Source organism: Epinephelus moara, chromosome 20 (genome assembly GCF_006386435.1).
Source record: "Epinephelus moara isolate mb chromosome 20, YSFRI_EMoa_1.0, whole genome shotgun sequence".
Classification (NCBI taxonomy): Eukaryota; Metazoa; Chordata; class Actinopteri; order Perciformes; family Serranidae; genus Epinephelus; species Epinephelus moara.
In genome coordinates, this window is record NC_065525.1 from 16880707 (window position 1) to 16889149 (window position 8443).

Here is an 8443-nt window from a genome sequence, read left to right on the forward strand (position 1 = left end):
TAATAAGACATATGAAGTCTCTTTCTTGCTACTGATTGGGTCAGAGTGACCTTTTCCTCTAGCCAGCTGCAACTAACCCTATTGCGCCTTTGCGCCTACATATGGTTAAATGGCAATCAGTAAGTACTCACCAGCATAGTTTGATTAGGTATGGAATATGTGTTGAATTAATGTACGCATTTACACATGTATTGTACTCATTCACACACATCTGGTCATGTATTGCATGAATATCACTGAGATTAAATGTTTTTTTAAAAATGAGGTAAGACTTGGCTGTGACACATTCGTGGGGAAATTTGAGTCCAGGCTGGCACCACACGGTACACCAGTATGAGTCATACCCAGGTGGCCCAAGAGATTACACGTTAGGATCTGACTCATCAATGGTGAGATCGTGCCAAAAGATGACACCATTATGTTCTGGCTCATGTAGGATTAAAGAAAAAAAGGTGGAGAAGGGCTGGACTGCGCATTGGGAGAACCGGGACTATTCCCGAAGCGCTGGTTTGTGATTGGCCTGCTGGCTTGCTTGTCATTTTTTCGGCAGGCCAGACCAATGCAATCACAGCGGCGCAATGATGCGAGGAGAGGGATGAGGTGTGTGAGGTTGAGCCACTTGTCAGTTGTCAAAAGGCAAGACGTGATTGATTTGTTTCGATTTACACCCGCCCCAACAGTCCTACGTTGTAAACACAGCCAGCATGGTGAGGAGGGGGTTTGTCAACTCGCGTCGTGTGTGTCTGTGTCGGAGCCTGCTGGCGCTGAGATTAAAATACACAATGCTTCTGCAAGTAAATTACCTAAAAAACACTGGTTCTTCTCAGCATGAGGGGACCCCCAGGGGTCCTTGAGGCCAGATAAATGATTGATAAATGGACCCTATAGTACATTTGGTAAGGCTCCATTTGTATGTTCTCAGAGAGAGTTAAATTAACACTGAGGATTGGATTTTACAATTACAGTGTAGACATGTAGGCCCTTGAAATTCACAAGTTTTTAAGGTAAAATAAGGATTGAGATTTGAAAACCACAGACCTACTCGCCACATTTTCACTACTTTTGAGATGATTTATTTGTGCAACAAATGGGATATGATCATTTCATTATCCTATATGAATACAAGGGCAAATCAAGTAAGAAATTCACTGTTATACTGTAGAGTATAAACTATAGTGTATGCAAAACAACTATAATTCTATGTTTGCTATGTAAAGGTGGAGGTGGTGCTGGTACCAGTCCTGCTGATGCTTCAGAAGGAGAGGCCAGTGCAGGGCAATTGGCAGAAGGTACAGAAAAATGTCTACAGTAGGGCATGTCATTGGTGGTACATAAACTTGAGTTATTTGCATAATCCTTGGGATTACATTACAAGAATGCTATTTATTCATTATTATTATTAATCACCAGCCTGTAACAAGTTGCAGACACATGAACACCAGGCACTGGCAGTTGACATAAATGGCTCTCTCATGTAGTTGTAATAATGGCCTTCTTGGCACTACAGCTTTATTCTATAAAGTGTAAGTGAATTTTGCTGTCTGTTGCCTTACTGTTATGTATCCCAGCCCAAACATGAAAGCTATTGTATATTCCAAACTTGGATTTAGGTTGGGGTTCATGGTAACACTTTACAATAAGGTACACAAAATTAGAGTAATTACTGAGGAACTAATGAGGAAATAATGAGTAGTTACTGAGGATCTAAGGTACACAAAGTTAGAGTAGTTACCGAGAAACTAAGGTACACCAAATTAGAGTAATTACTAAGGAACTAATGAGGAACTAATGAGTAGTTACCGAGGAACTAAGGTACACAAAATTAGAGTAGTTACTGAGGAACTAATGATGAACTAACTATTAGTTAATGGTCAGTTCTTCAGTAACCCCTGATCAAATTTCAGAGGAGTAGTTACTGAGGAACTAATGAGAACTAATGAGGAACTAATGAGGAACGAATGAGGAACTAATGAGGAACGAATGATGAGCTAACTATTAGTTAATGGTCAGTTCTTCAGTAACCCCTGATCAAATTTCATAGAGGAGTTAATCACGACTTAATGATTAGTGAACTAGTTAATTAGATTAGATAAATTAGATAGAACTTTATTAATCCCTTGGGAAGACTCCCTCAGGGAAATTAAGCAGCAGCATTGGATAGCAGCACACAGGGAAAAGAGCACACAGGGTATCAAAAAGTAAAAAGTAAAAACAATTTGCAAAATATAAATGTGGATATAAGATATACTTATTGTAGTGGCTACTGGCTACTCCTCCTCCCCCCGAGTGAGGAGTTGTACAGTCTGGTGGCCTGAGGGACAAAGGAGTTTTTCAGTCTGTTAGTCCTGCACTTGGGAAGGAGCAATCTTTGGCTGAACAGGCTCCTCTGGTTGCTGATGACAGTGTGCAGAGGGTGACTGGCATCGTCCATAATGTCCAGCAGTTTGTCCAGTGTTCTCTTCTCCGCCACCGTCACCAGAGAGTCCAGCTTCATGCCAACCACAGAGCCGGCCCACCTGATCAGTTTGTCCAGCCAGGAAGTACAGCCTGCTCTGTCCCTTCCTGTACAGGTGGTTGGTGTGGGTTGTCCAGTCCAGTTTGCTGTCCAGCCACAGCCCGAGGTACCTGTAGGAATCCACAGCCTCCACCTCAACTCCCTCGATCAGAACTGGTCGCTGTCTTGGTCTGGACTTCCGAGTCAATGACCAGCTCCTTTGTCTTGGAGGTGTTGAGCTGTAGATGGTTTGTATGGCACCAGACAGCAAAGTCCCTCACTAGGCTCCTGTACTCCTCCTCTCTGTCGTCCCTGATGCATCCAACGATGGCTGTGTCATCGGCGAACTTCTGGATGTGACACAGCTCAGAGTTGAAGCAGAAGTCCGAGGTGTACAGGGTGAAGAGAAGAGGGGCCAGCACCGTGCCCTGGGGTGCTCCGGTGCTGCTGATCACAGTGTCAGACGTGGTGTCCTTCAGCCTGACGTACTGCTGCCTGTCGGTGAGGTAGCTGGAGATCCAAGTGACCAGGCAGGGGTCCACTCTGGTGTGAAGTGAGTGCCAATGGTCGGAAGTCATTCAGCTCGCTGGGCCGGTTCTTCTTGGGAACTGGAACGATGCAGGATGTCTTCCAGAGGGTGGGCACTCTCCCTAGCTGCATGCTAAGGTTGAAGATCCAGAGGGTGGGCACTCTCCCTAGCTGCATGCTAAGGTTGAAGATGTGTTGTAGCGGTTCTCCCAGTTCAGCAGCGCAGGTCCTCAGTAGTCGGGGGCACACCTTGTCCGGGCCTGCAGCTTTCCTGGGGTGAAGCTTCCTCAGCTGTCCTCTGACGTGGTCCACAGTGATGTATGGAGGAGGTTGTGTTGAGGTGGGGGAGGAGGAGGAGGGGGCTGCTGCTGTGATGTCTGGGGGGAGGTGTGCTGAGGGAAGAAGGAGAGATGGCTGCAGTGAGGGAGAGGGTGGGAGGGGGCATGGGCTGGTTGAACCGGTTGAAGAAGTCATTAAGTTCCTTCGCCTTCTCCATTGTCCCCCCTACGACTCTGGTCTTTGTGTTATGGCCTGTGATGGTTTTCACACCTTCCCAGACCTCCCTCATGTTGTTTTCTTTCAGCTTCTGCTCCACCTTTCTCCTGTAGCTGTCCTTTGCTTCCCTCACGCAGTGTTTCACCTCCTGCATCGCCTCCTTGTCTCTGCTCCTAAAGGCGGCCTTCTTCCTGTTGAGGACAGCTTTGACTTCCCGCATTACCCATGGTTTGTTATTAGGGTAACAGCGGACAGTCTTGGTAGGGGAGACCACGTCTGCACAGAAGTTAAGGTAATCCGTCAGACAGTGTGTCAGCCCCTCTATGTCCTCACCGTGCGGGTTGATCAGCTCATCCCAGACCGTCTAGCAGTCTCTCAGGGCACCTTCCATTTCAGGGGACCACCTCCTGATGGAGCGAGCGGTCAGTACAGAATCATTACTCAATAACCTGTCCATCAGTTAACCTTTTTATGTCCTAAAGTAAAGTGACACATAATGAGTAGTCTTTCATTACTTCATCATCATCTTTACAATTAGTTCCTGATAGGAAAGAACTTCTGGTCCAGAGACAAAATAGTAAAAGATGCACAATGGATGACAAGTTGTCTGCAATTGACGGTTTAATAGCAGTGCTGCGGAGAAGGTACAATCTCTCAGTCTGTCACATACATATAGACACTTATATAGTCGGCCAAAACCCACATCTGGAATCGTTATACATTCCTCTAACCCATGTGGTGATTTTCTAAGGGCCCCCCTATGTAACTGATCTTCATGGTCTCATACGGGCCCCCTCTGATATGATCTGTGGCATCCCTAAAGAAAATCACATGATCCAGCAACACCAATACCTTGGGTCTCTGCCCAAACCAGATCCTGATGTGCTGGCTATCAATCAATAAAATGAATACAAACATGACGTATGCCATGCCTCGGTCACTTCATCCTAACAACCCTCCCTTTTTTTAAACACAGCATTAAACACACTAAAAACTAAGAATATATTTGATTAAAACATGAATACATACATATATGACAAAGAAAATAACAAATAACCAAACTCAATGCTAGTGGAGGCGAAAAAAAAACACACATCCAAAATATCCCTTATGGGAAAATTCCCCCACGGTCCCCCTTTTACTTTTTCCTCCCGTCAATCAATTGGGGCGACCACTGCAAAAACAGCTTACATTGAGCTTAGCATTTTTCTTCTTACTCGCATGGTCTTTCCTTCTCCGGACACAACATCAGTCATTACACAGTAAAATATTCATTCAGACTAAATAACGAAATACATGTAATGCTAAAATGAAGGATACAAGTAAGGTGCGAGAGCACCTCATCTGTTAAACATTACATTGAAACAATAAAACATGCATAAAGAATAACAAAATTCAGGTGATTTCGCTGTTTCTCCTTCCTTTTCCTAATCCACCTGTTGCGTCATTCCCTCATCATCCTCCGATGAAGATGAAAAATTCGAAAAAGATGAGGTGCTCTCGCACCTTGGCCTTCTTTTAATGAGTACCTGTACATGGTTGACAGGGTTTTGAACCATGGAAATGTTAGTCACAGATTTGAGGATTAATGCTCTCAGAATGGGAAAACAACAGCCTAACACAAAAATCACAATAAAGAAAATTATTAAAAGTGGCCCACAAACACTTACTATCCATGCAAGCAATGGATTTCTCTTAAATGCTTGTGTTATCCACTCCATGCCTTTAAATTCCCCATAATTACCTCCTAAAGCATGAGCTTCCCTATTTGTACTCACAACCCTCTCCTGTATATCGCTAAGATTCTATATAGCCACTAACAGCTTTCCTAATCCTTCTGCTTCTGACGGCAAATAAGTACAGCAACTCTCCCCAATTATAGTACATACTCCTCCCTGAGCTGCTGTAATCGTATCTAATGCCAACCGATTTTCAATTGCATACTTCCGAATGAAAGCGACTTCTGCACTCAACGCTTAGAATCCCAAAGCTGTGGCATTTGCTAAACTCACCACATCATGTCTCGTCAGTGCAATCACGAAATGATTATCATACTGCAATTCAGTATTCCAAAATAGAGTCTTGAAATACAACTGCGAATGTGATTATTTTCTAAGGGCTGTAGTGTAAAAGTCAAAACCCTCATCAGGTGTTAGACCATATAAGTTGGGTAAGATACAAATAGCTATATAACCATGTTAGTGTGTAGACTTCTACAAAAACTAATACTGCATTTATACATAATATGCAATATAACGGTGTGAACTCTTAGTGACATCTCAGTTGTGAACTCTTATTGACTCATATAACCTATCACGCGCTGTGTAATGATATAATGCACCAACCTACACTCACATGATGTTGTGAACTTACAGTGACACTCATACAAGTTACCACGCGCTGTGTGAAAGAAGAGAGAACACTCACTTGATTGTACTGCCTAATGCACTTAAGAATTATATTACACTCACTTGATTGTACGGCCTAATGCACTTAAGAGTTATATTACACAAGAAAGGTCACACACACACACTCAAATGATTGTATTACTTGATGTACATGTAATGAGTCATATTACACGGAAGCACGAGGGACTGTAGCATGAGAGTCCCCAGAGATCACATGTTTTTAAAAAATAGAGTGAGAGCGATTCCGGAAATACTGGTGGCAGATTCCAGTTTGAGCCAGAACAGAGGCAAAGTCTGCTACCAGTAAAAACGGATCGAAATGGGAAGGACTACAGAAATGGGTGGAGATCTCTTCGACCTCCACCAGCATATAAGCCAGAGCACCGAAAGCAGAAGTCAGTCGTCCTCCGGAGGCTGACTCATGAGTTTGTCTGTGTTGTTGCCTGTGAACACAATAAACTCGATTGCATCAGATTCTGCCTATCTCCAGTGCTTTTTTAAGTACCTGCCAGCCGAACCTAAGATACTGAATTGACAACAGAAGACTTTTTAGAAGAAACAAGGAGGACAGGATCGGGAGCCATCAGGCCCAATTCCAGGCACCGATTTTTGTCACTTCAGGGCCCCCATATGTAACTAATCTGTGGCATCCCTAAAGAAAATCACATGATCCAGCAACACCAATACCTTGGGTCTCCAAACCAGATCCAGATGTGCTGGCTATCAATCAATAAAATTAATACAAACATGACGCATGCCATGCCTAGGTCACTTCATCCTAACAGTTCCTCAACAAAAAAAATCACAGACAGCAGGATTCTTGAGAAGAGTTTTATTCATTATTTTCAGACCACATACACATTAATATGACCATCCATGTTATTCTGTACAATGATGCCTTAGAAATAAATATGTTAGTGTGTCACATTTTAGGTAGGCTAAGCTTAAAGAATTTATCATGGGGGCTGCGTGTAAAGTACTGTATACTGATCACACCGTTGTTCACAGTAGAGGGCTGCACTGGGACTGGGTCCCAGTGCCCAATGCAAATATTGCGGGAGCGGGCGGTTTGAACTTTGCTGCGGGCGGGAACGGGCGGCTAAAAAAAACCACTGCGGGATCTTGGTGCACATGCATAAGCGTTTCCACTCTATATTCATTCATAAATGGACAAATATGCCCTGAACCAGCTTTCATACCAATTTGCCGCTTGCTCCACCTGTCTGTCTGTCTGTCTGTGAGCTCCATCTGTCATGAGACACCGGCGACGAGCTGTCATTAGGCGCGACGATTACGCACGGCTGCACTCTCTTTATAACTCACTGTGAACCTATGTTGCATAATAAAGATTTACCCCCTCTAATTTTTAACCGCCCCCTCCTGGCGCCAGGCCTGCCTTAACTTCAGTCACTGCGTGATTATATCAAGGTAGAAAAATAAATAAAATACAGAGGAGGAGAATAGAATATGAAACAGCCTTTATTTCATTAAAAACTAAATGAAAACAACGAAATAGGAGCGCTATTCCTGACCAGTGCGTCAAAAGACATGCAGACCAGGGAAACGAACAAACAACCCCATGAATCTCTTTATTAATAGCTTATAAAATGACGTGTTGTTATCTGTCTAAGTTGACTTGACTTTGGCAATGACTGATGTTATTGAAATAATTCACATAAGCTGAAGTTGCTGTTGGCCTATATTTTTACTATTCACTGTTGCATTGAATATGGTATTGGCATATTATATTGACTGGCAATATAAGCTGGCATCTAAATGGTTCACTGACAAAATAATACAATCATGTTTTTCACTTGAGCATACCACCATAGCATTATTTCAAGAGTCATGTTGTGACTGTTGTATTGAGGGGCACATTTTGGTGAGAAGTTTCAGTGGCATGTAGGAGGGAAAAGCACTGGACTGGACTGCTGGTGATTAGTTATATGGTGAATACCCATATGTGAAATGGAATAATGCTGTGACTACTGGATTCATACGGAGTGTCCCTGTGACATTGAAGTGAATGTTGTAGTGACTATTATGCCTATATTGGGGTGCATATTTGTTTTGCCTCAGCCAACATGTACTACTATGTGTGCGTGCGCGTGCATGTATGTGTGTGCGTGAACGTGCGTGTGTGGGCTGGGTGGCCTGGTTAAATGTATGACTCCCTGCCTGAAAAATTTTCCCAGTCCGGCCCTGCTCCACCTGCATAAAGGGGAGAGCGCAGAGAGTGAGTTTTCAATCTTGTTCCGGAGCTTGACTCATGAGTTGTGTTGTTGCTTGTGAATACATCGAACTCGGTTGCACCTGATTCTAAGGGCTCTAGTTTCGCAGACTGGGCGCAGCGGGGGCGCAGCGCACCTGTGCTTCGCCAACTGGGTGTGGCCAGGCGGATTTTGTAAGTTTGGCACACCGTGCACGCTGGCGCAGCTACTCCTCTTTCCCACCTCCGTCCCTCCTACCGGCGCAAGTCGGAAAGAGGGAGGAGAGAAGGCGTGGAGTGGGTTTTACA